The 26,705-nt window shown below is 33.6% G+C and overlaps 1 protein-coding gene, 1 long non-coding RNA gene and 1 pseudogene across 13 annotated transcripts in view; all 3 read right to left on the bottom strand.

Moving 5' to 3' along the window:
• Positions 1–168: 168 nt before the first annotated feature.
• On the bottom strand, positions 169–6,260 carry LOC147389183 (uncharacterized). Of its 5 annotated transcripts, XR_015170605.1 has the most exons (10): positions 5,874–6,258; positions 5,648–5,753; positions 5,467–5,523; positions 4,043–4,130; positions 3,740–3,840; positions 3,423–3,549; positions 3,197–3,272; positions 1,488–1,607; positions 1,155–1,392; positions 169–447 (listed from the first exon to the last, which is right to left on the bottom strand). It is a non-coding gene; the product is annotated as an uncharacterized LOC147389183 (long non-coding RNA). The 5 variants fall into 5 exon arrangements; XR_015170606.1 differs by having other exon boundaries at positions 3,441–3,549; positions 5,648–6,260; XR_015170603.1 differs by having other exon boundaries at positions 5,648–6,256.
• Positions 6,261–9,486: 3,226 nt separating this feature from the next.
• Positions 9,487–24,806, bottom strand: LOC147389182 (L-3-cyanoalanine synthase 1, mitochondrial-like; annotated as a pseudogene). The gene is made up of 8 exons (XR_015170997.1): positions 24,776–24,806; positions 24,302–24,517; positions 23,980–24,116; positions 23,824–23,873; positions 23,484–23,563; positions 23,254–23,313; positions 10,354–10,434; positions 9,487–9,734 (listed from the first exon to the last, which is right to left on the bottom strand). The product of XR_015170997.1 is annotated as an L-3-cyanoalanine synthase 1, mitochondrial-like (transcript).
• Positions 17,540–26,705, bottom strand: part of LOC147389180 (L-3-cyanoalanine synthase 2, mitochondrial-like) — a 37,193-nt gene continuing 28,027 nt past the window's right edge. For 2 of the 7 annotated variants that reach the window (XM_086418388.1, XM_086418380.1), the window contains exons 7-9: positions 18,646–18,726; positions 18,408–18,485; positions 18,248–18,315 (exon numbers count right to left, since the gene is read on the bottom strand). The gene's annotated coding sequence lies outside the window, so the exon portion shown is untranslated. The other 5 variants (XM_086418383.1, XM_086418382.1, XM_086418381.1 and 2 more) reach the window with 5 other exon arrangements.

The raw sequence follows: 26,705 nt of genomic DNA, 5'->3' as shown, positions 1-26,705 counted from the left end.
ACACAATAACAACTCCTTGGACATCAATTTAAAATCCAATGTCTATATAAAACTGATGTTCTAAGTTTGAGACTTTAGACATCAGTTACAAACCGATAACTAAACTTTTTTTCAAAAATTTAATTTTTAAATTTTTTTTTTCTACACGCCTATTAACCACAATCAAAATAGACACAAATAGAAAACATTGAGGTTCTCTATCACATTCATTTATAGATGAAAAGAGATACAATTAGTCATAATTTATAAAATTATTAAATATTTCACCATCGAAATTGCAAAATGTCGCATAATATTACAAACAAATCGCAATTGTCCCTCATTTGGCGATCCACTGCCACCAGGACTACCATTCCCAAGTACTTTACCATTGGTTAGCAATAGAATTGTTTGTCCCTTACGCCCATAATCAGATCTACTCATTGGGAAACGTTTGGGATTGGAAACCTTAAGAAAAGAAAGTACGACAACAATGTTAGAAGAAAACCTAAAACACCATGAAATTGCAGTAATTATGAAGCCAATGCCACTTATCAAGATTGGTAAGTATAACTAAATGACCATTCAATGACAGATGTTTTCCACCATAAAATTAACTTGCATGTTAGAAATCTCCATTATTACCAAAATCACATTAAAATATGAAACAAAACCTCAAGAAACTAAAGGACTACTCAAATTTCATGAATAAAAAGACAAGGTAGTTACTACTTCATACCGAATCTGTAGCAGCTTGTAAACAGAAAATCTTTCTGCATTAAAACCTATCAAAGTGGGTTGCCTTTGAAATAGAAAATACATCTCCAAGTACATCCTTTTTGGAGTACCCCTTAAAAGAAGACCAACAAAGCTAATCAAAGTGGACAATGGTGTGTTTAACTTTATTCATTAGGTTTAAATATAATATTTAACACACCCCATACAGCTACCACATCTGCACACTTGCATATCTACTCATTTATTAATATTTGACAGAGATTTCTTTTGCTAATGACAAGGGTCCCCCACGAACTTACTACTTCAAGCCAATATATAGATAAATATAATTAAATCGTGGGGTCCAAACAGTTAAACTTCTCTAGTTTTACAGAGTGGAGTTTTATAATATAACTTTGCTAGGGATACACAATAGGATAAAGATTATATGGGGTTACCTTCGTAATGAGGTGCCAAACTTCAATGGGCCAAAGATGCAGAAGCTACAGCCCATTCATGCAGATAGGATTTCGGCACCCTTTCATCGCCAACAAATGCCAACCTTGATCTTTCACCATCACTGGTAAAAACCCATCTTACCTTTTTGGGAAAGTCGAAGATCAAAGCTGGTTTTTCTACCCTCTTGCTGACCCAATTAGATCTACTTTGTGCACATGGATCAAAACAGTCCAAAGCCTATAAAAAGTAACAGAACCACATGTAGATAAAAACAATAAAAATAAGTAAATTCCTGATGGATCTACTAAAAAATAGGTTATTATCTTGCTTACCGAAAAATTAGCTTTAAAATTCTTTCCCTTCGCCCTGGATGGACAACTTCCAGTTTTACAGTAAAGGTACCCCTCTTTCAATGACCTAAATTGGTGGCCTTCGATCGGATCATAATAAAACTGCATAATATTATAAACATTTCCTGAGCTTCTTAACCATGTTAACCTTTTTTTTCCAGTTATACATTGCTAGTCCCAAAATCAATAGAATTTTAGATATGAAAATGCATTCAATAAATCATTACATACTTTCTGCATGAATACTTTTTGTAATAGTTTCCGTTATTATTATTATGCCCATACAAGTCAATCATTGCTCAAAATAATATTTTAACCATCAACTACATGTGGCTTGATACCTATTTGAGTACATAGGTAACCTTTTCAAGGTGTAACCCAGATTTATAATAAAGATAATTTTGTATTATAGGCAAACAGGCCTTGGCACTCATACGTTATGAGTGTTTTTCATTCCTAACGAAAAATTGCAGATACATGTGACTTGATGCCATAGTAAACCTCAAAGTTTTACTAAGACTATAGGAAGTGAACTTCGAGACAACTCATTTTTCATTGTTCTCACATGCACAAAGATCCTTTTCACAGATTCAAACTTTTCCATTGCGAGGAAGGTGGTCCCATTGTGAGTATGTGTTGACACATTCAAGAAAGGTGGTTCCTCCCTTCTTAAACTAAACTAGGTGGCTTATGCAATTGCACATGTATCGAAAGCGCCTATTTGTAATTTAAAATATTTATTAAAAGGTCTTTTATTATGTAGTAAATAGAAATTTTGTAATGAGCCACAAGAAACTGACTTGGAAAGCTGAAGCTCTTGATGTGGCAGTGCACTAAACCATAGATCTTTTCTTTGGGATACACAAGAAAAAGATATATGGTTCTGTGCATATGCCACGTCAAGAGCGTCCATTTTGCGATTCAGTTTATCATTAGTCTATTGTAATTAGGAAAACTATGCAACATGATTGTACAGTGGTAGGTTTCAATTTTCAAACCAAAATGACCCTGAGTATATTAAATTTAAATGTAAAAGGAGGGAGATTTATGGACACTCAAATTTTGGTGTTCAACCTCTATTAGAAAAGCCATATGATTCATAAAAACCTAATCTGAATATTGATGGCTTTAGATCCATTTCTGATCCAATCCATTTTATTCCCGTATCGGTTCCTAAACCCTGATTAATGTGCTAATCCTACCATCTATCGAACATTTCATGGTGTCTACGCTTTAGAAAACAAACTACTTATATGGATCTTATCGACAAAATGAGCCATTGTTTTGAACAAAGATAAATGTAAACCTTATGTTATTTTTCATCATCTTGATTTGATACACATTTGAAACCTAACATTGTTTATTAATCTAGATCAGGTTCTTACTTAAACATTAAAAAATCCAAAAGGTAATTTATACATTAGAGTTTTTCTTTCTTTCTTCCATATTAATCCAAAATAATTAGCAAAACAAAATAAACCTTAAAAATAATTCAAAGAGACAATAATCCACACACTGAAAGAGAGTAAAGCTAAAGCAGGAGTATAAATTATTTCGAGACAAGCAGTAATAATAAATAAATAACCAAATTTCATAATCATGTCAACCAGTAGTGGTTATGTCAGTCAAGTAAATGAGTATTCAGATCAAATCTTATAGAACCACATTAACAGAATGCAACACTATCATACCAGTTCCAAAGGGTTGAATGCGCTTATTGGCTTCTTCTAATATCTTATTAACCGATTCAATAGACTCCAAACGGATCTGGAACAACAGAGAAACAAGCAGGCTTAGAATCATGAAAAATTGATAGTTCAACATCAGGACCACCACTTGTCTGCGTGTTTAACATTGCTGACACAGTGATATACGTGACATTTTGAATACCGAGAATGAACATGTTTTCAAGGAGACCTTCCAATCAGGACAGACCAAGTTCTTTAGCAGAGTAGGTGTGATCTTCCCACTAATATCTTCACGTGGCAAGCCATCTAATCCACCAGCAGATGTAGACGTTGTGCTCTTTCATGATTTTGTAAAGCTATAACAAGCATCAGTAATAAAATTCATGATTCATTGGAATAAGAGCAAGTGAAAGCAACTAAAACAAAAACTATCGTGTCTTTTGTGGCAGAAGAGAAACGTATGAATAGTTTTCCATTATAAATATTTTTAAAAAAAAATTCATCTCAAGATCAAGTGAAAAATGCCAAGTTGGTAACTATGCTTACCCGCTCAAAAATAAAACCTGGACCAACTGCCTCAGAAAAACTAGTAAGGCACTTCATTGCATGTGCATGGGTCTTAATGTCAACTACCCATTCACTTGTACCTGTAAATTAGCACATGATTTAAAGTTTTGCCCAAGTTTCCACTCCAATTCTTTAATAGTTTACTGCTTTTCAGCTATATGTGGAACTATAAATTAACTTATAAAGTCAAATAAGCTTGGACCACAATTGAATTGGAGTGTGTTGAAATTTTGGAATTTTCAATAACTACGAAGCAACTTCTTTTGCAATTTGAATGATTACCGAAAAGGCAGAGTACAACACATCTTTTGGGGAACCTTTTCACTGGTGAAGCTATATGAGTAATGACTCCAATAACTTGTTGCTGAACCTGATTCATACAAAAAATAAATAAATAAAAATGAATGATCTAGTAAAGACATATAAAAAAATTCAGACTGCTCCTTGCCCTCAAAAATTCCTCTCCTTCCAAACACCCCAACAAATTGCAAAGGGAAGCAAACTCCGCAATTTCCTCTTAAACGAAGGGGTGTTTTCAAAGATTTTGTTGAGGGCAAGGAGCAGTCTATGCATTTTGGTGAAAAAAATAAACAAATACTTAAATGGGCATATGAACATGTCTAAACCAGTAATTTCAGACTCATTTGTTCCCATTGTTTTACTTTTCTCAAAAATCAGAGTTAGAACGGTTGTGAGAGATGAATCTTAATCACCTCTCCTTGACAATTTGGTAAACCCACTGAAATTTAAAGTTTATCTGGAGCTACACCCCAAAATTCTAAGATCACCAAAAAAACAAAAAAAGAAAACAAAATTATTACAAACGTTGGTCTACCCAGACTTAAGTATCATTTTCAAAGGATAAATCAATCAAGAGTAAGTCTTTTGATGATGGTGGTTGCATGCAACATGAAAAAAATTTACAAGAATCCAAAACATGTAATATGAAAGAAAACATTAACATATCTGATGGTTGTTGTATGCAACATGAATCCTGTTTCGTCGTTCAACTCTCATGAGATTTCTCTATGTCTAAGAAGTGTACCACAAGACATATCAAACAACGGTGTTGTCTAGACTTGGTAGGTGTTGATGTAAATAGTTGGCAGATGTTAGTGTAAACAGATTAGTTGACGTACTTACCACAAGTTAATTGTAGATTTTCCATGATAGAAGAAGTACAAAATTTCAAAGCCACTAAAGTCTTAAAGAGATTACGAAATTTGTTGAATTCTTGAGAATTAAGCAATTTAAAAATAATGAAAATTCTGTTCACCAAGTTTACACTAACAAGCAATTTAAAGATAAAGATCTGTTAAAATTATGTTCACCAAGTTTACACTAACATTCGAAAAACTTTCAACATGGACATTAAACAGACTAGTTGCGGGCTCCAAGTCCATGATGAAACAAACTATTTTTATTATGACTATAAAATTATTGATCATATTGATTTGTAGTGTAAAGATCCACCATGGAGAGAACCAAACATTAAACAGTTCTGAATAAGCCATGTGGCCAGAAAGGGGACTGAAGTTAGGTTAATAAAATGGAGATCTAGAGCATAAAGTGCAATCCTATTGCCTTTAGGGGATTGGTTCATGCACACAGATCAACATCATAGTCATCACCATCATCAAAGCCTTACCCAAGGCTTAGAGCACATCAAAACAAAAACCCAGTCCAAGTTTTAGATCGAAGCTTACCTCTATGTTTCGAGAGAATCTGCAGGTGATCCGAGATGATTTAATCAGAACTAAAACCTTCAATAAAGCAACAAAAAATGTTCTTAAAAGATCAAACAAGATATTAAACCCTACATTGATCGGAATTCCATCTAAGAAATCCAAAATCACTAAAATTCAAATCTAGGGATCGAAGACGTACCAAATGTAAGGATTCTCAGTCAAAAACGATAGATTTCTACCTCAGATCGACAAATCAACATAGCAATACTAGCTAAACACAACCGATTGACTCCAAATGCAACGATCTCAGCAAAAAATTAGCAAATCAAATCAGATCTAACTAAGAATCGCATAATAGGGTTCCAAAATCATTAAAAAAAAAAATGATAGATCGAAGAGGAAATTGAAAGAAAACAATATCTTACATGGGAGACAAAGGGTTTTCGACAATCCCAGCCTTAGGTTTCGCAGGTCTTAGATAAAGAATCGATCGACACTGAGGAACGAAATGATTTTCGCTCTGAAATTGATAAATCTTCGTCGATCCTGAGTTCGTCGAGAAACGACTGGATTTTCATAGATTTCGAGCGACTTACCCTTCCTCTCAAACTCTTTCTGTCTTTCGTTATTGTAAGAAGGATAGAATGACCTCTTCAGTTTGGTACGGGTTAAACCGAGTGGATTAAGATATAAAAACGGTTTTTAACATAAAAAACGGTTTTAACCCGTTTTTTATTAAAAACGGCCAAAGTTCGTTTCGCCCTCTTGCTCCAAAATAGATATGTTCTTGTAGTGTCTCTTTGGATTTTTTGGATGAGAGTCTCAATGGAAAATCTTATACTAGTTTAGAATATATGAATTAAAATGTCTATCATAGGAATTAGCCATCAAATGTCTAACTCTATCAATCTTAAGCAATTAATGATTTGGATTCAGTAGTTGAAAAGTTGATTTAGCAAACAACTCTGCAAATTTAATGTAAACATGTAAGAGGTCCTCGGGGGCTTCATTGTTCGTAGGGTTACTTTGTGGAACTTCAATTTCTGTCTTGATATCCTTCTCAAAAGATTTTCATTAATATCTTGAGTTGATCATGTAGTTCATTGACATATAGTCGAAATTAGAGCACATCTAAAACAACAAAATTGATGTGAAAAAGTGGAGATAATCTAACTGGCAAGAATGAAAACATTGAAAATTGAAGGTGAACCAAAAAGGTTCTCCACATAGCATACACATGTATCCTGTAAACACACGGGCTTCAAAACCTGTGGAAAATGTTTCAACTCATCTATACAGGTTTAGGAGTTGCCATTATTCAATTAAAGTGTGAGTGGACACTATAGAAATATATTTTTTTTAAATCTGATTTTTGACTTATAGTGACTCACATATCTAAAAGGTGAAGAAAATTGCCTACTTAGAAATCTATGGTAAGGAGGTTCGGTTGAGGAACAAGGAATGTATTAGGTACCTTGTCCCACCCATCCTAAGATGGTTACCAATATATGACCGTAAGTATGATTTTGAAATATTAACTCGCTTTGAAAAAACAAAAAAAAAACTAAGGCAAATCAACTATAACTTTGTTTTGAAAAATTGACAAATCTATATGATAAGCAAGCTCTTACTAGAAGTAAGTGTTTGCTGAAATTTTTTGTTAGCCTAGGATTTTTGTGAGAATCCATGAGGATTTCACCTTATTTTGGATCCAAATCTTATTTTCAAAAAAGCTATAATCTAAGCTTAGAAAAAGAATAAAATGAGACAATGAGCAAACTAAAATGAAAATGTAGCTTGCTAGAATTTTTTATGAGCCTGAGATTTTGGTGAGAATTCATAAGGATTTCACCATTTTGAGATTCAAAAGCTGTTTTAGAGATTATGTGCTCTCTTGGGAAAATTTTATTGTTTGTTTAGCTTTTAGGAGGTGTCCATGGGTTTGACACCCACATGGAAAAACTAAAAACCTTATGCATGTAATGTATCCATTTTGACTTATTTTTGTTGGCTTTAAAAGTTGAATATAGGTCCATAAGGACCTACACTCTTGCTTGTAGCCATTTTATAAGTGTGTGTGTGCAAAGTGTATGCAATATGATTAGCTTATATCAAGAGAATATTACTTTCAAGAAGGGTTTACTCTCTAATTTTATTGTTATCAAAGTGGGTAAAACAAGAAGAACTATTATTCTATGAAACTTAAAGTGCAAGTAAAGTAATGAAATTAAATCATCTACACTATGAAATTAAATTGCATAAATATAAAACAAGAAAAAAAAAATCTAATCTAGTGCTCTCAAAAAGCTTATTGAGGGCTTATAAGAGGAGATTGCTTCTAGGAGATTTTACTCGCTACCTCCAAGCCTCACAAAACAAGCTTGAGATCTACATTATTGTAAGTAAAGAAAATATGGATGTAAATTTGTTTAAATGAAATAAGTGGATAAGTAGAAGGGGGGATTTAAAAAACGGAGAAAGGGGGTTCAACCCCACCTTGATTATCTTTTTCTATTTTCTTTTTTCGTTCTTCATCTTTTTTGTTTGAATTTCTTGAAAGTTTGGGAATGGGTTTAAATAGAATTTATGTAGGCTATAAGGCTTTAGGAAGTAATTTGGACGGAATTTTGGCTTCTTGAGAGCTTCTCCTCCTTGAAGAGAAATTTGGACAGAAATTTGGATTCTTTCTCCTTTTTTTTTCTTTTTTCTTTTTTTACTTTAAATAGGGGTCATATTTATAGGAGTTTTGGAGACCTTTGGGGATAGACTTGTCTTAAATCTTAGACTTCTCAATATACTCAGCAAAACCTTCATAGGAAATCCAAATGACCTCTACTCTCCTTAGATTTAAAGGTCTTTCACTCACATAAAGTCTCATTAATCATGATGATCAAGAGGGTAAGATTGTAAAAGGTCATAGTTTCTAGAGAATTCTTTGAAGAGGGTAGAAAAGTCTTAAGTCTTTGACTTTGAGTCAAATCCTAGAAAATTAGGCTAGATGCCATGTAAATTTTGATGAGAACTTTGGGTATTAAGGTCATCTAGCGCAACTAACTCTCTAACAACGTAGGGGTAATCTAGTCTTTATTCACAAATTCTAGAGAATTCTATGAGTTGGGTAAAATTGTTAACACCTCTAAAACTTGATCTAATTACATTGACTTTCCAAGAATTGAAGAAAGACCTAGAAAGCATAAGTGTAAACTACCTAGATTAGGTTCTAACATCTTGAGGTTAGGGTAGTAATTACACTTATGTGGATACCAAATTGACTAAGGGTCAATGTTGGAAAAAAAAAAGAAATTTACAAAAGAACCTTGGTAGTGGGTTTATTATGAAATTGAATTAGGGGTAAGAAGGTAAAAATGAGGGTTTTCTTGAGGGAAAAGTTAATTAGAAAGTGGGTTAAAGGGTAATTAACCCTCACAAAATTCGAATGCACATGGGTTCAAAACTGTCTAACAGAAGTGGCCTTAGGTGACCAATGGCCAGTGCAAAATTTCCTTTTAGCCGTTGGTCAACTTCGAACCCTATAAGAATTTCTTCTGGCTATTGGTAACATATGGCTAGGCTAAAAAAAATTAAGCCTAGCCGTAGGTTACCTCCATACTATGTTAAAAAAACCTTCTGGCCATTGGTAACCCATGGTCAGGCTAAAAAAATAAGTCATGCCGTTATTTACCTCCATACCAGGCCAAAATCACAAATTTGGTTAGTCTGTTGGCTCAACGTGGGCCCCTCGCTATCATTTGAAAATTGACTCGAGTCAAATCCTTTCTCAAAATGTTTTTAGTGCTCTCGAGCTCGGCCTAAGCAAAAATGGGGTGTCTACATATCCAACTCATGACCAATTATTAAAAGGATCAATTATCAATCAGATGATTGACTTCATCAAATTTACCTTCTCCAAATTAGAGCACACTTGATTTTGAAAGCATCCCTTAAACATTATTAAACACGTTAGCGTTAACCAACCTACCAAAAGAATGAGCATGAAACTTTCATCACATAGTACACTGATAAAAGGTATGACCTAACTTGAGTGAAAACATCTACAATTAATAGAAATATATGATATTACAATGGAAAATGAAATCGTGACAGTTACAAGCACACCATCAATCCTTTGCTTCCTTTGCTTTTACACACAAAGAAAGGCTTATGATCGATAATGTAAGCAATATAAATTAATCCACTGAAACAGGTTGCATCTTTTCAGCCTCTTGCCCCAGCTCTTGAAATAGTACTGACGATAAGTATCTCTCTCCAAAACTTGGATGAATAGTCTGAAAGTGATATCATAAGCAGTTGTCAATAAACTTAATCCTCAACACTAATAAGATCGTTAAAGGGTTACTATAGAAGTGTAACAACGTCATCATTATAATCAAAGCCTTGTCCCAAAGATTTGGGGTCAGCTAAATGGATCTTGTTTATCTATTAATTCCATTCTATCTAGATCTAGAGACACGTCTTCTATTATTGAAAGTGTATTCCTATCTCCTTCTACTATCTCCATCCACATTCTTTAAGTCTTCTTCATTCTCGTTTATAACTTTGAACTTGACTATTTCCTCCAATTGGGATTGTAGTCAGTCTTTGTTGAACATGTTTAAACCATCTTCTTCCAGCAGTAGTGTAACAACAATGTTACTTATTTCATTTAACTATGAAGTTAGAAGATCAATAGTATATGGGTGTCAATGGGTTCACGATTTTCCAACATAGATGAACTCAAACCCAGAGGTGAGTTTCTAGACCCAATTAATAGTTAAGTTGGGTTTGGGTATCCCTATTATATGTGAATATATTGGTACCCAACCCATCGTCACCTGTATTAAATCCTAAAATGTAAGTTTAGATACTTCGTTGATAACTTTGTGAAGAAAAAAAAGTTATTCATACCACAATAAGTTTGGGTTTGTTCTCTGGCTTTCTTGCAAGCCTTAATGCTGCAACTGTATTAGCACCAGAAGAAATCCCCAACTATAAAATAGAAGGTTGACACATAATTGATAAATAAGAAATGAACACCTATACATCATCATGAAGAACACCTGCTATGGGGGTTTGGTCCCATAGCTTGGTTGACAAACTACAATGCAAATCTGGCTTTAGACAGTCAAAAAAACTAAATTCGATGACTTTGGGCCTTAAAATCTGGCATTGAATCATTAAATATTGAATCATGAATTGATATCAAATGATTTTCTATTAATTTCTGGCCTTTACAGATTGCAGGTGGTGATAACTTTCTTTTGGTGGACTCAACCAGATGATCAAAAGGCCATTCCAAGGCATTGCATCCTCACCAATTAGTTCTACTTTCTTCATTAACAGTAATCTCAGCCCAAGGGGAAGAGGAGAAGGTGAGCTTTTAATATAGATTATACATCAAATAACTGTTTTTTATACATCAAGTTGTTGGAATTTAGAGGGTTGAATTAGAAAACCCTTTAATATTCATTTAATTGCAACCATATGGTAAATCAATCTATTAACCATAGGGTATTTAAATCCCATGTTTGCTTTATGCTTTTTACTTTATGCTTTATGCTTTTTACTTTATTGCTTTATGTTTAGTTGAATGTTTTGATTTTGCCTTGAGAAATTTTAGTCCCACATCGACTAGGAGAAGAATTGATTTGCAATTCTTAAGTAGTTGTGCTTCTAATAACTTTAAAGTGGATAGAAGTAGTGGGCGGGCTCACGCGCGCACACGAGGGTCCAAGAGGGAAACCCATGGTCGCACGTACGACGTGCGCGCAGGGGGGGTGCAAATTCTCGGATTTACACCTCACGTGGATGCGCGCAAAGGCCTGTTTTTACTTTAATTATCAAGGCCCAAGCCCAATTCTAATTTTCAAAAATTCTGTTTTGAATTAGTGTGTTTATTCTGAACCAGCACAATGTGTCTGTTCGGAACCAGTTTGTGACTGTTCTAAACAGTCACTTTCTCTTTTATTTATATCAATTGTTTAATCGATTTTAACCACTTAATTTTCTCTGCTATTTCATATTTTCAAATTATCAGTAATTTATTATTAGTTGTGAGAGCACACAACATCGTCGAGTTCGAAGTTACGTTCCAATTTAGAGTACCCTTTTGGATACGTGGGTTGTTGAATCCTGCAGAACGAACGCCTACAGACTGTGGTACCGTAGCAGGGGCGAATTTCGTTTTAGGACAGTGCTTTGTGCACGCCTCAACCATTTTCTTTTTAGGTAATATTTTTCTTTATATTCTATTTCGAAATTAAGATTTGTTTAAAACTTCTTCTCTCTTTGCCATAAGAAATCAGTATTCAGAAACAACAATCTAAAACGAAATTTCTTTATTACTGATTTCTATTGAGACAGTTTCTAATTCCGTGCACAGTGAAAAACCCGATAAATTCGATGGAAAGAATTTTAAATTCTGGCAACAAAAAATGTTGTTTTATTTAACAACATTACATTTGGCTCATATCATCACTCAAGAACCAGTTTCTTTAGATGATGATGAGGATGACCGAATCAAAAGAACCGAATATCAGAAATGGGAACATTCCAATTTCATGTGCCGGAATTATATCCTGAATGGATTAAATACTGTTCTTTATAAGGTGTATTCCTCTATTGAGTCTGCCAAAACTTTGTGGGAAATTCTTGAAAAGAAATATACTTTAGAAGATACCGGCACAAAGAAATTTGTTGTTGGGCGTTTTCTAGATTTTAAGATGGTAGACTCTAAGTCAGTTGTATCACAATCCGAAGAGCTCCAAATCCTTATTCATGAGATCCATGCTGAAGGCATGAGTATAAGTGAAGGATTCCAAGTTGGATCGATAATTGAAAAATTACCACCATCTTGGAAAGACTTCAAAAATAATTTGAAGCATAAGAGAAAGGAAATGGGACTCGAGGATCTAGTGATAAGACTTAGAATTGAAGAGGATAACCGAAAGAATGAGAAGAAGAGTGAAACAAACTCTATGATTTCTAAAGCGAATGTAGTGGAAGAAGAACCTTCCAAATTCACTAGAAAGTTCAAACCCGGATTCCAGAAAAAATATGTAAAGAAAAATTTTCATGGTCCAAAAGCCAATATCCAGAAGATCAAGGGAAATTGCTATTTTTGCAATAAACCTAGACATCGGGCTAAGGATTGTCGCAAAAGGAAAAATCAGCAACACCATCAGAAACATGAACAAGCCAATGTGACTGAAACACAGAACCTATCAGCGGTTGTTTCAGAAGTGAATCTGGTAGGAAATACCAATGATTGGTGGTTGGATACGGGAGCCACCAAGCACATATGCTCTGAGAGAGGCATGTTTTCCTCTTACAACAACGTTGGAGATGAAAAGTTATTCATGGGAAATTCTTCCACATCCGCTGTGATCGGAAAAGGAAAAGTGAATGTGAATTTCACATCTGGCAAAGTTCTGACTCTGAATGATGTGCTACATGTTCCAGAAATTCGAAGAAATCTGGTTTCAGGATCTCTTTTAAGTAAGAGAGGCTTCAAAATGGTGTTTGAGTCTGATAAATGTATAATTACAAAGAATGGAATGATTGTGGGCAAGGGCTATCTATGTGATGGGTTATTTAAACTCAATGTAATTTCTGATTCTATTAATAATATTAATTCTTTTGCTTATGTTTCTGAGTATTCTAATATTTGGCATGCTAGATTAGGCCATGTTAATAATAAATCAGTTATCAAATTAATGAATAGTGGTATGATTCATAAAATGCATATTGATTTATCTAAAAAATGTGAAATTTGTGTTGAATCCAAATTTTCTAAAAAAACTTTTAAAAATATTGAAAGATGTACAAAACCTTTAGAACTAATACATTCTGATTTATGTGATCTCAAATACATTCAATCTAGAGGCGGTAAAAAATATTTCATAACTTTTATTGACGATTGCACTAGATTTTGTATGATATATCTTTTAAGTAGTAAAGATGAAGCATTGGAAATGTTTAAAATTTATAAATTAGAAGTTGAAAATCAACTTGAAAATAAAATTAAAATTTTAAGATCTGACCGAGGAGGAGAATATGAATCTAATTCTCTAACTATATTTTGTCAAGATAATGGAATAATACACCAAACTACTGCTCCTTATTCTCCCCAACAGAATGGTGTAGCAGAGAGGAAAAATAGAACTTTAAAAGACATGGTAAACTCTTTACTTGTTAGTTCAGGTGTATCTTTAAATTTATGGGCAGAAGCTCTTTTAACATCTTGTTATATTTTAAATAAAATTCCATTAAAGAATTCTGAAAAATCACCTTATGAACTTTGGAAAGGTAGAACACCTACTTTTAAATATATGAAAGTGTAGGGGTGTTTAGCCAAAGTGGCTGTCCCTTTACCTAAAAGAACAAAATTAGGTCCTAAAACTATAGATTGTATTTTTATTGGATATGCCATTAATAGTAGTGCATACAGATTTCTTGTTTATAAATCTGATATAAATGATATTAATCCTAACACTATAATTGAATCTAGAGATGCTGAATTTTTTGAGGATGTGTATCCTTGTAAGGATAAAATTGAAAAACCATTAAAAAGATCTCACATTGAATTATCAAATAATGAACCTAGAGAACAAGAGTCTGATATAGAACCTAGGAGAAGCAAGAGATCTAGAACAACAACTTCCTTTGGACCTGATTTTATTAGTTTTCTCTTAGAAGGAGATCCTCAGACTTTTAAAGATGCAATTTCTACACCTGAGGCTCCATTTTGGAAAGAAGCTATAAATAGTGAAATGGATTCAATTATGAGTAATAACACTTGGGAATTAGTTAATCTACCTCCTGGTAATAAAACAATTGGTTGTAAATGGATTTTTAAAAGAAAATTAAAATCTGATGGAACTATAGATAAGTATAAAGCCAGATTAGTGGCTAAAGGGTACAAGCAAAAAGAAGGCATTGACTTTTTTGACACTTATTCTCCTGTTACTAGGATCACTTCTATTAGAATTCTTATTGCTATAGCTTCCATTTATAAATTAGAAATTCATCAAATGGATGTAAAAACTGCATTTTTAAATGGAGAACTTGATGAAGAAATATATATGGATCAACCGGAAGGATTTGTAATTAAAGGACATGAAAATAAAGTTTGTAGATTAATTAAATCCTTATATGGTTTAAAATAAGCTCCAAAACAGTGGCATGAAAAATTTGATACTATAATGATATCAAATGGATTTAGAATCAATGAAGCTGATAAGTGTGTTTATTATAAAACTATCTTTGATTCTTATGTGATTATTTGTCTATATGTAGATGACATGCTAATTTTTGGATCTAATATAAATGTTATAAATCAAACTAAGAAATTATTGTCTAGAAATTTTGACATGAAAGACTTAGGTCCTGCTGATGTAATTCTTAGAATAAAAATTTTTAGAAATAATAATGGATTTGGTTTATCACAATCTCACTATATTGAAAATGTTCTAAAACGTTTTAATCAGTTTGATTGTATTCCTGCAAAAACACCTTTTGTTTCGAATTGTAAGTTAATGAAAAATATTGGTAAAGGTGTTTCTCAATTAGAATATTCTCAAGTTATTGGTTGTTTAATGCATATTATGAACTGTACTAGGCCTGATATTGCATATTCAGTAAATAGATTAAGCAGATACACTAGCAACCCAAGACATGATCACTGGGAAGCTTTGGTGAGGATCATGAGATACTTAAAGTATACCATGAGTTACAGGCTGCATTATAATAGGTATCCTGCCGTATTAGAAGGATACAGTGATGCCAATTGGATATCAGACTCGAAAGAGTCGAAATCCACTAGTGGCTATATCTTTACACTTGGAGGTGCAGCAATCTCATGGAAATTCACCAAGCAAACGTGCATAGCTCGTTCCACCATGGAATCTGAGTTTATTGCCATGGACAAGACTGGTGAAGAAGCTGAGTGGCTAAGGAATTTTCTTGTTAACATTCCTATTTGGCCTAAACCAGTATCTACAATATCTATTCACTGTGACAACCAAGCTGCCATTGCAAGAGCAAAAAATAATGTATATAATGGCAAGTCAAGGCATATTAAACGGAGACACAACTCTGTAAAACAACTACTCTCTAATGGAATTATTTCCATTGACTTTGTAAAGTCTAAGGAAAATTTGGCGGATCCTTTAACAAAAGGATTATCTAGAGAGTTAGTTGCATCAACTTCGAGGGGAATGGGCCTAAAGCCTACTGATTAAAAATTATTTCAATGGAAACCCAACCTAATTGATTGGAGATCCCAAAAAATAGGTTCAATGGGAAAACCAGTTGAATGTAATTTTAAAAAGAAAACACTAATGGAACAGAGTGTTCCAAGTCCATTCCTATGAAGTGTTTAGTGTTGCCTGTAAAACAGAAAGGTTGAATTATAATTCTTAATGTTGCCTATACTTGTAAAAGTGGAGTATATCAGGGTACTTCTCATAGGCACACCTAAATGAGTGTAGAATTGGGCCGATTCTATGAGAGTTAAGGCTAAACTCTCTAAAGCACTCATGATACCAGGATATGTTCAGGGCCAAAATGAACACCATCGATAGAACTTGATAGTTGATTGAGTAACCTGTGTGTATAGTCTATTGTTTAGGTTTACACTAAAGGTTGACAGTTCAAGGCTTAAAGTCCACTGATCGACTTGTAAATCCGATAGACTTATACTAGGTAAGGTTCAAGTCCAAAAGACACCTATACTGAAACATGGTTATTCAAAGTGCTCTCTCTTTATATATATTTTATATATATTTTTATTTTGAGTTTTCTGCATTCATGTGGGGGATTGTTGGAATTTAGAGGGTTGAATTAGAAAACCCTTTAATATTCATTTAATTGCAACCATATGGTAAATCAATCTATTAACCATAGGGTATTTAAATCCCATGTTTGCTTTATGCTTTTTACTTTATGCTTTATGCTTTTTACTTTATTGCTTTATGTTTAGTTGAATGTTTTGATTTTGCCTTGAGAAATTTTAGTCCCACATCGACTAGGAGAAGAATTGATTTGCAATTCTTAAGTAGTTGTGCTTCTAATAACTTTAAAGTGGATAGAAGTAGTGGGCGGGCTCACGCGCGCACACGAGGGTCCAAGAGGGAAACCCATGGTCGCACGTACGACGTGCGCGCAGGGGGGGTGCAAATTCTCAGATTTACACCTCACGTGGATGCGCGCAAAGGCCTGTTTTTACTTTAATTATCAAGGCCCAAGCCCAATTCTAATTTTCAAAAAATTCTGTTTTGAACCAGTGTGTTTATTCTGAACCAGCACAATGTGTCTGTTCGAAACCAGTTTGTGACTGTTCTAAACAGTCACTTTCTCTTTTATTTATATCAATTGTTTAATCGATTTTAACCACTTAATTTTCTCTGCTATTTCATATTTTCGAATTATCAGTAATTTATTATTAGTTGTGAGAGCACACAACATCGTCGAGTTCGAAGTTACGTTCCAATTTAGAGTACCCTTTTGGATACGTGGGTTGTTGAATCCTGCAGAACGAACGCCTACAGACTGTGGTACCGTAGCAGGGACGAATTTCGTTTTAGGACAGTGCTTTGTGCACGCCTCAACCATTTTCTTTTTAGGTAATATTTTTCTTTACATTCTATTTCGAAATTAAGATTTGTTTAAAACTTCTTCTCTCTTTGCCATAAGAAATCAGTATTCAGAAACAACACAAGTAACTACTACTGGATATTACCATCATATAGGTTTGATCCAACATCCTCATAAACCTAATAAACATTCCAATGGGAGACGAATTACGGGTTCCAACAAATGGCTAGGACGGAAAGATGTCCCTCGGACAAATCTTTATAGATCCCTAGGAAACCTTTATGGTTCCCAACCTCGTTGGACCATTGAAAATTCTAAATGCAATATTCTCATGCAAGTCAAAACACTTTACACTAGTTTTGGATATAAGGCAAGCATACAAAAATGGGAAAATGCAACATGGCATCCTCTCTGGCCCACTTTGTATAACCTACAAACCTAGTAAGTGGTATGTCTCTAAGGACAGGGCTTCAATTGCAAAAATCTTAAACACCTATCAGATGCAGTAAACTTTCTTTCTTTCTTGTTTGATAAAAGCAGTAAAGATATGGGTACGTTTCCATTTTATTGGATAAAGAAAAAAAATTGAGTATCAGTGACATACTAAATGTGAGGGTTGGGAAACAAACGTCCAAACCCCATTAAGACTAAGATATCAGAACTCGTAAACAACAAAAATATCAGGCAAATACGATAAGGGCTGCGTGTTTCTTCCAACAGGGGCTGACACCAAAACTTCCCCTGCTCTCCTGCTGTATACCACATACGTAAATGATCGTGTAGAGCCGCAGGTGAGGCTTGTTAGTAAAAAAGTGTACTTTTTGGATCACTATATGCATGAATCACAAGAGTATCGTCTTGAGGATTAAGAGGACCAGCATGATGAAGCACATGCTAACAAGCACCATGACACACATTACCATTCCCCCTTTTTTTTGTGTTCTTTCCACCTGCAATTGGAGATAGCCATTGTCAATGAGGAAGGTGAAGATTAACAGCAAATGTATTGCAATTTAGATAAATGAACAATAAAAGAAAGACAACCTTCTGTAATTATTTATAGCCCTTTTCAACCGAGGCTGCAACATTCTGAATGTTATAATCTATCCTATCTATGATGGTTCCCTACTTGGAGAAATAAATTCAGTTATCCAAATTGGATCCTTAAGGAGGATTTGTGGACATAGTAAAAGGGATACAGATTCAAACCTGATCTATCACAAGGACTGAGAGATCCTTCATGATTTTAGCCAGCTCATTTACTGATTCCACAACCTAGTAGTGAGTTTCCGAATGGTTATAAGAGAAGCATTAGGCTTGTCTTCGATCAAGGAACAGTGACAGCTTGTTAAGTATTTCTTACTAACCTGATTTATCTCTCATTCCCTTCGAGCTGTGAGCGCCTCGTTTTTCTTTAATTTGGACATTTGATGATGATTAAACCCCTAAAGAGATGAAGCAACAAATTAAATAGAATTCAATGACTATCTAGTATTTTCTTTACCAGGATCAAGATTCAAGGCACTATTCTGAGAGGCTCATATTTCCTATGATTAAGGACTATATAACTAAAATTAAACATTATAAGCAAGCAAAACATCATACTATGTCACTGAAGTCATCGTCACCTTCTAGTTTAGATGCATTTCCATTCAAATTCATTTCCAAGTCAACCCCATCCAAACCCTAATGACAAAGTAGTAATCAAACGAAGTTTAGAAGGAAAACAAATGTGCGTGAACTATTACGCATTAAATTATCAATGTAATTCAGGTTTGTCTTTGTCGGAGATGCTTCAAATAAGTCGATTGTTTCTTATGAAGCTCTAATGAAAGGTTCTGAAGATCTATAGCAAGAGAACGCTGCAGACGAAATATTAAAATGTGATCACCATCCATCACTAAAGGTCACATAATGAGACATATTAGGTCTTATTACACTGTAAAACTTATCTTTCAAAATGAGTAAGTGAAAGTGGCTTATATTTGTCCATGTATGTAATGAAGACAGATAACACTTTTCCTGAAAACAAATGGATCTCTGTTTCCTACACCAAAAAACATCTAAAATCATGGCATATTTTAGCTAACAAGGAACAACACTTGTAGGATCTTTGCCACATCAGATATATATTGACACAAGGACACAATCCTAAACATCCTATTATGTGCTCCAAGAAGCCTCATCACAATTTCCCATTTCCCTTGAACATCAATGGGCCCAGAACTTATTAAAGTCTAATCAAACCATTGAAATCCAAACCCATCTTTATATAACCAGAAATCTAACTGACTAAACAGTCATCAAACTTCATCTTCATAATCTGCATTTGAATGGCCAGATGCATCCCATCAATGACCCTAAAAGTGGATTCTACTTTGGCATGGAGGGGAAGGGATGACCATCTTAAGGCAGCAGCTTGAGAAACCTATATCTTTTCAATCCTGAGCATTCATTGGCGGCCACCATCTCTAACTGTTTTAATTTTTTCCTAAACAGGTTGGCTGGACAAAATGACTACTCTCTGTTATTATTCATGTAAAGGTGGACATCTAATCATTGGAGAGACTCAAGGACAATCTTAAGAAAGCCATTGGTTTTTGCTGAATTTGGAGAATCAAAGAAAGATAAAGGATACACTTTAAGTGATAGGGATTCATTCTTGAACACTATTAAAAAAAACATCTACAACTTAGCAAGAAGTGAAGAAACAATTGGAGGTGGGTTGGTCTGGCAAATCATGGCAGAGGGAATGGAATCATATTATGATGGTTATGAGATAGTTTTATCTCAGAATCGATCAACATCTGGAGTCATTACAAGCCAATCTCACACAAGAAAAATTATATATAAGGCACTCAACAACAGAAACCCTATTATTATACAAGAAAAACAAGCTTAGAGAAATTCCTTAAACCCAAGTACCCAACATTCTGAGCTATATACCTCAACTGTAAGAAGCCTAAAGAGATTCCTAAAACCCAAGTACCCAACATTCTGAGCTATATACCTCAACTGTAAGAGAAAGAATGTCAATACATGGTTGCCAATGGGTTCATATTCTAGATGGGAGTTGTTGCAGTGGGTTCATATTCTAGATGACTAAGGCAACCAATTATATATGAAGGAACTCTGAAATAGAGTAAGGAAAACCATCAACACAGTGATTGGAGCAGGAAAAATTACATTGTCTATATGTCACTCGAACCACTGCCACCAAATAAACTCTGTTTCCTGCTCCAAAATCAGCATCTTGTGGCATTGTCATAAACCAACGTGTTAGACTAAACCCTATGATCTGAAGTATAAATCAAGCAAGAACACAAGAATCTCACACGACACAAAATATACGTGGTTCGGTCAAAGAATCGACCTACGTCCATGGGCGAAAATGGCGATTTCACTATATTAACCAAAGAAGAACACGGTTACAATTTCTCTCTGTCTCTCGTATATTTCTCTCACGCTTTAGGGTTTCATCTCTTACCTTTTATATACTTAGGGTTACAAAGAGGTTAAACGGGTCGTTAACGGATCTCAAAAGATCTGGGTTGAATCCACAACAACCCTCCACATACAAGAATAGAAGACATAACCAACACAACGCATAAGCAACTAAAATTTCATTAGAAAGTGGTCGAGATGACTAACGAGGTTTACAAACAAAGACCATCCCCCTTTATTTTCTTGAACTACTCACCCTTTTTTCATTTTCAGCATTCCAGCATTATTAACATCATTGTGTAGCTTAAAACACCTCTTGAAGCAAATCAGCAATCCATAGACTAGAACCAACAATGGAATCGTCCCATTTTTAATAGTCAAATAATCTCATATTGTATTGATGATGAAAAGGTTTTCATCATCCCCTCAACTAAGTCTAACATCTACCTAACAACGAGCCTTCTAAGTTTATAATTTTAGTAATCTCACCTAATATCTGAGTCCGAGTTATCTAAATAATCTACCAAGTTTAACATCTACCTAATACTGACCTTTTAAGTTTATAATATTAGTAATCTCACCTTAGCATGAAAACAATATCCAATACAAAGGGCATTTGCAGACCCGATACACAAAGTGAACTTCCTTGCAGCTACACCTCACTATTTATGGAACGATATCAGAATGCCTCAATAAACATGACAGTAACCACGGTGCACCATTCATCATAAATCTAAAACACTTTCTGAATAGTTTTAAGAGTAAGAATCATTCAACATTTAAGATATTAGATTCATCAAAACGAACTCTAAGTACACAAGGAGATATAAAAAAAAAAACAAAACACAACAGAGATTAAACGCATAAGATTAAACACAACTGACACAATATTCAAAATGCCAATTTAACATTTCTATAAACAACAAGAGGGATGCTAACAATTTTGTAGCTGTAAACATTAGATTAATACTTACCATTTCTTCTGCCTTTTTTGCTATCCCTTTCTACCGATTGTATGTGGAGTTTTATTTTTCTTACGAAGCTATTAGAATCCTCTATCGACGACATAATGCCTGTATGGAATAACATTAAAAAAATAGTATAGATATTTAAAAGAAATAAGATTAAAAGTGAAGCAGAATATATAAACGACGATATTAGACTATTTCATTCCACATTATTGTAGCCTTTACTAAGTTCCAAATTTCTTCTCTTATCAACATATTTACAAAAGACAACATTTTTAGCTTGTATCATGAGCATCATAGGCTCTACATGGGAGGAAAGTTTATGTATATTTATAAAAATTAAAAATCTCAGTTTTCAAGAATTACTTCCCCCTATGAAATAAGAAATTGTTTAATTAATTGGAGAATATAGAAATACAGACAATTGAAGAGAAGTCTTCTAAATGTTTGGAAGTGAAGTTAAGAGTTTTGAAAACAATTGATGTGATTATAAGATGATGTATGCCTCAATATAAAGCATAGATGCAGCACCTTGCATCCCAAAAAGATGAGAATAAACTCAAATACTCATATGAAGAGCAAAGTGAACACATTCTTGCTCATTGGGGTGCAAGAACTTGAAAGAACTAAATTTGGAATTCATCTCTTTTCATTAAAATAAAATGGAACATCTCATGAACCTGAATTCTCCACATCCTACCAATACAGGGAAGAATATTATATATGGGAAACTCAAGTTTATTAATATTCTTCCTTTTTATTATTGGTTTTAAGCATACTAAAGCCCAAATGAGAAGGTTAAACTCAACAATTGTAAAAGCAAACACAGAATCCAGCCCCAAATTAGTTACAGTTACCACTAACACAGTTTTTACCCCAATTTGTTGTTTGAAATCTTTTTTCCTTGAGCCTCGACATGAGGCATCATTGACATAGCTGTAAAAGAGAAAAAATCTACAATATAAATAACCAAAACATATTCATCCACTACCCACTAGGCTACAAAGCACTTCAAAACAACATCTACAATACAAATAACCAAAACACCTTCCCGTTGAGGTGTAATGAAGTTCAACATTTTAGAAAATTTTCAAAAATTACAGTTGAGCAAAACAGGGATGGAATTACATCATTTGGAAACAAACTAATAGACATTTTTAGGGCTTTTTAGGGTTTTTGAGAGAAAAGGACTTGCAAATGAGATCTGGAATGGTTTGATCAGTGGCACTGATGAGTGAGCTACAATTCTTAGGGTTTTTTTACTTAAACTCTAATTTCTTCTTCTATTTGAGCTCTAAGAGATTAAAAATCCATCGACAAAGTGACAAGAGCTTGTTCGGTGCTCTCGATCGATCCAAAACGGGAGACTAAGGGACGTGAGTGAGAGATCTTTCGATGCTCTTGATCACTCGGTGTTCTTGATCACTCGGTGCTCTCGATCAAACCAAATCAAGAGGGATTTGTGAGTTTCTTCTTCAACAAATCTGGTTTTCCTCTGAAACGGTTGAAAAGGAGAGTCTGTAAGACATTGAGCTTCTTTTTTGTTAAAATAAATAAAATTCGGTGGTTCGTTAGGCTTAAGCTGTCGAAATTTTTGTTTGGGCTTAATTGTGGGTTTTGGGCCGGTAAAAACGAACGACAGACTTGGGCCGCTGATTTTAATGCTAAATAAGTGTAGAATTTGGGCTTTTTTTACGAAGTGAACTTTGAGGTTGTAGGTTCAATACCGCAACATATCCATCTAAAACAAAAAACAAAATTATGCGTAAAACACACAAATTATCAAAATGAAAACTATTACCATATGTCCTTCCGATAGAGCTAACTTTCTAGCCATATTCACTGCATCTTCACTAGTGACCTATCACCCAAAAAATATATATATTCAAACTATGAGTTGAACATTACTCAGGTTAAATACAGTGTTTTCATTTATTAGAATGGGTGTTATAAAAATATTAAACTGATATTGTTTAAATTCTGTACTTATCAAAGAAAAAAAGAAAGTGAAAAATCCTTAGTAATACTTGCCTCGAGGACTCGTTCCATTACATCCATGTCCAATATATCTGGTTTGAAGCTGTCCACATTTCCAGTTATTTGATGAGGACCTATTTCAAGTAATTTCTGCATATATTAATAATCTCGGCATTGGAATAATATTATAAATCAAAATTGCAAATATGAATAAGATGAACAATCTCTCAACATCAAAGTAGCTATCAATCATAGAAATACTAAAGTTTTCATTTTTTTATGCTTCTTCAATAATAGATTGCAGAACCCAATTAATTACTACTTAACTATTAATTAGTATACAAATGCAGATTGAATGAAGTAGACTCGTAATAAAACTATAATTATAATTTACTTAGTTTACCACCATTTAGTATGTTGCTTTCTGCAGGCTCGAGCCCATAACTCTACAAAACAAAGAAACAAAAAAAAAAGTGAGAAAATGGAACAATATGTTTAACATGTATTAAAATGATTCATTAATAAATGAACAAATATATGAAATAATTACTTAACATTAGGATTCTTTGATTTGAGATACCTTCCAATACCAGAGACAGTACCTCCACTTCCTATTCCCATAACAAAGATGTCAACTTGTCCAAGAGTATCTTCTCATATCTTAGGACCTGTAGTCTCAAAATGCACCTGTTTCATAAGAATGTAAGTTTAAGAAAAAATAAATATTACATATTTTAAATAGATAACGGATCCTCAAATCCTTTGAGCAGGAGATATGAATTCTCTCGAATATGTGCCAAACGCAAATTTTACGATTTCATGTGTCTAGATGATATTTTCCTCATCTAATTCGACAATTGCAGGATATCTACCTAAGTATTAGCAGGATTTGAAAATTGTTGTAGCATGAAAGCATCTGGTGTAGATTCTAAAAGCTGATAAGCCTTCTTCACTGTTCTACCCATTCCTTTAGTAGGATCGGGGAAGATTAAATCGGCTCCGAATGGTGAAAACCATTTTGTAGCCTTGCATACCTGCCATAAATGCCATACTTATCCCCATATTTCCTAATGTAGGCTCAATCAACACTGTTTATTATACCATACAAGCAGAGGTTAGAAGAATTATAAATCAAGACACTATTTGGTTGAAGCCATAACAATATTCAAGTAAAACTATTTGAAGCGTAAATCGTCTCTTTTTTAGGATAAACTTATCACCATAAAACTTGTATTTTTAGCAAAACAATAAAATAACCCTACATCCCAAATATTTGGGGCCAGCTAAACGAATCTTGTTCTCTTACATTCCACTCGATTTAGAGTGAAGTCTTCTGTATTTGAAACTTGGAAGTGTGTTCATATCTGCTTTCACCATCTCTATCCAGGTTTTATTGGGTCTTCCTCTCACTTTTTTAGGACCTTCAACTTGAATCTTTCTTCTAACTGGGGTAGTAATTAGCCTTTATTGAACACACCCAAATCATCTCAGTCAATTCTCTATGAGTTTATCACCTATTGGATCTACTCTTACATTTTTTTTTTTTTTCAAATGTAGTCCTTTTATTTGTATCTTTTCTAGTCTTTCTACTCATATGGCTCAACATCCTCATCTCGCTATACTCAATATTATTAGCATAAAGCTTCTAGATTGACAAACATTTAACTCCATAAAGCATAACTATTATTACCACTGACTTAGATATTAAGAGAGCTGCCATTGGCACCCCATCTTTTACTTATTACATCCAAATTTCTTAAATTATTTATTACACCCCAATTAAAAATTAAATCACACAATTCAAACATTATAAAGGTTGCCTCAAGTTATTATCTCAACATTATAAAACTCATTCAAACAATTTCAGTAGTTGTTTATGATTAGGATTAGGCTCATATAAAAATAGAAATCTAACCAAAAGAAAAATGAGAGGGTTATAATGGCACCCCAACTTTTACTTTTTCTCAACCATTCACTTGTTTTTTGGAAAAATAAAATAAAATAATGGGTTGTAACAAGTAAAAGTTGGGGTGCCCATAGCAGCTCTATAAAATAACTATTATGATCTCATACCTCTACTCAGATAGAATTATACTATGAATCAAACACCCTCAAAATCTAAATCATGAATAAGAGCTATCGAGATGATGAATTAAGGGAAAGTTGAAATTCACCTTGCCAGATCGTTGCCAACGCAGGTCTGGTATAACAAGTAATTAAATAAACTAATAAAGTGGGTGTAATGAACAAAATAAATAATTGTTCATTTACTTTCAACTACGTCCTTGATAAATATTTAATTAGACTACTTATTGTTCTTATAGATAATTTACAATAATCGAAGTTTTTAAAAATGCCGAAAGTGTTACATGTGTTGACATTTGATACACCTATCACATAATGTTTACAAATTAGTATCACATTGTCAACATTACGTGATAACCTTGTCAATATTACCAACACTTTGAAAATGTCAAATTTTTTTGTAATTATTTGAGAATTTACCTTTTAGTTAACTCGTCTGATTTCTTAGTTAGGATTTCATTGTTCCAGGTACTTATTTGTTAAGGAGATATCGATTCAACTCCAAGTTGTTAATTGATCATAGAAGATAAATTTTAATCCATTTCGATCAAGTTTCTTTCTTATTAATCTGGAAGTTATCTTTAAGATGCAACGAAATGATTAAGTTCTTGAGAAAAAAAAATCTATTTGTTTATTTTATATTAAAATAAGTATATACATGATCATTTTTTAAACAAAATTTACTCTTAAGTCTGGGTTTCGTATTTTATGTAAAATCATGATCCAGAATGGTGTCTCGTCTTTATAATAACATATAATGCCTATGTGGCACATTTTTATTGGAGTTTAAACACATCAGACTATGCGTTGTTTAGAAAAAATAATTTGGCTAGGAGCGAGACACCATTCTTGACCTTGATTCTTATATAAATACTATTTTGTTTGGGTTCAAAAAAAGGGTATAAAAGTAAAATCATAAAATGAAGATACGATTAATATTCCTTTAATTAAAAACAAAAATAAATTTGTAATTTTAATAAATATTTTAAAAATGCATGCATCTTGATAAAAACGTCCTAAGCTAAAGATACACATCAAACCTTAAACCATGGTGTATAATATTTGGTAAAATGTTCCTTTAAAGAGAAAGTTCAATTTCATAGTATTTACTTAATAATAAAAAGAAGAGAGCAATTTAATGACATTTGATGGACTCATTCTTTTGTCAAGGTGCATGTCTCAATCCATATC

The sequence above is a fragment of the Akebia trifoliata genome, chromosome 12 (assembly GCF_017979445.1).
Source record: "Akebia trifoliata isolate Shusen 1 chromosome 12, ASM1797944v1, whole genome shotgun sequence".
NCBI classification, from domain to species: domain Eukaryota; kingdom Viridiplantae; phylum Streptophyta; class Magnoliopsida; order Ranunculales; family Lardizabalaceae; genus Akebia; species Akebia trifoliata.
The sequence above is the reverse complement of the archived record's forward strand: the minus strand, read 5'-3'. Positions and strand labels throughout refer to the sequence as shown.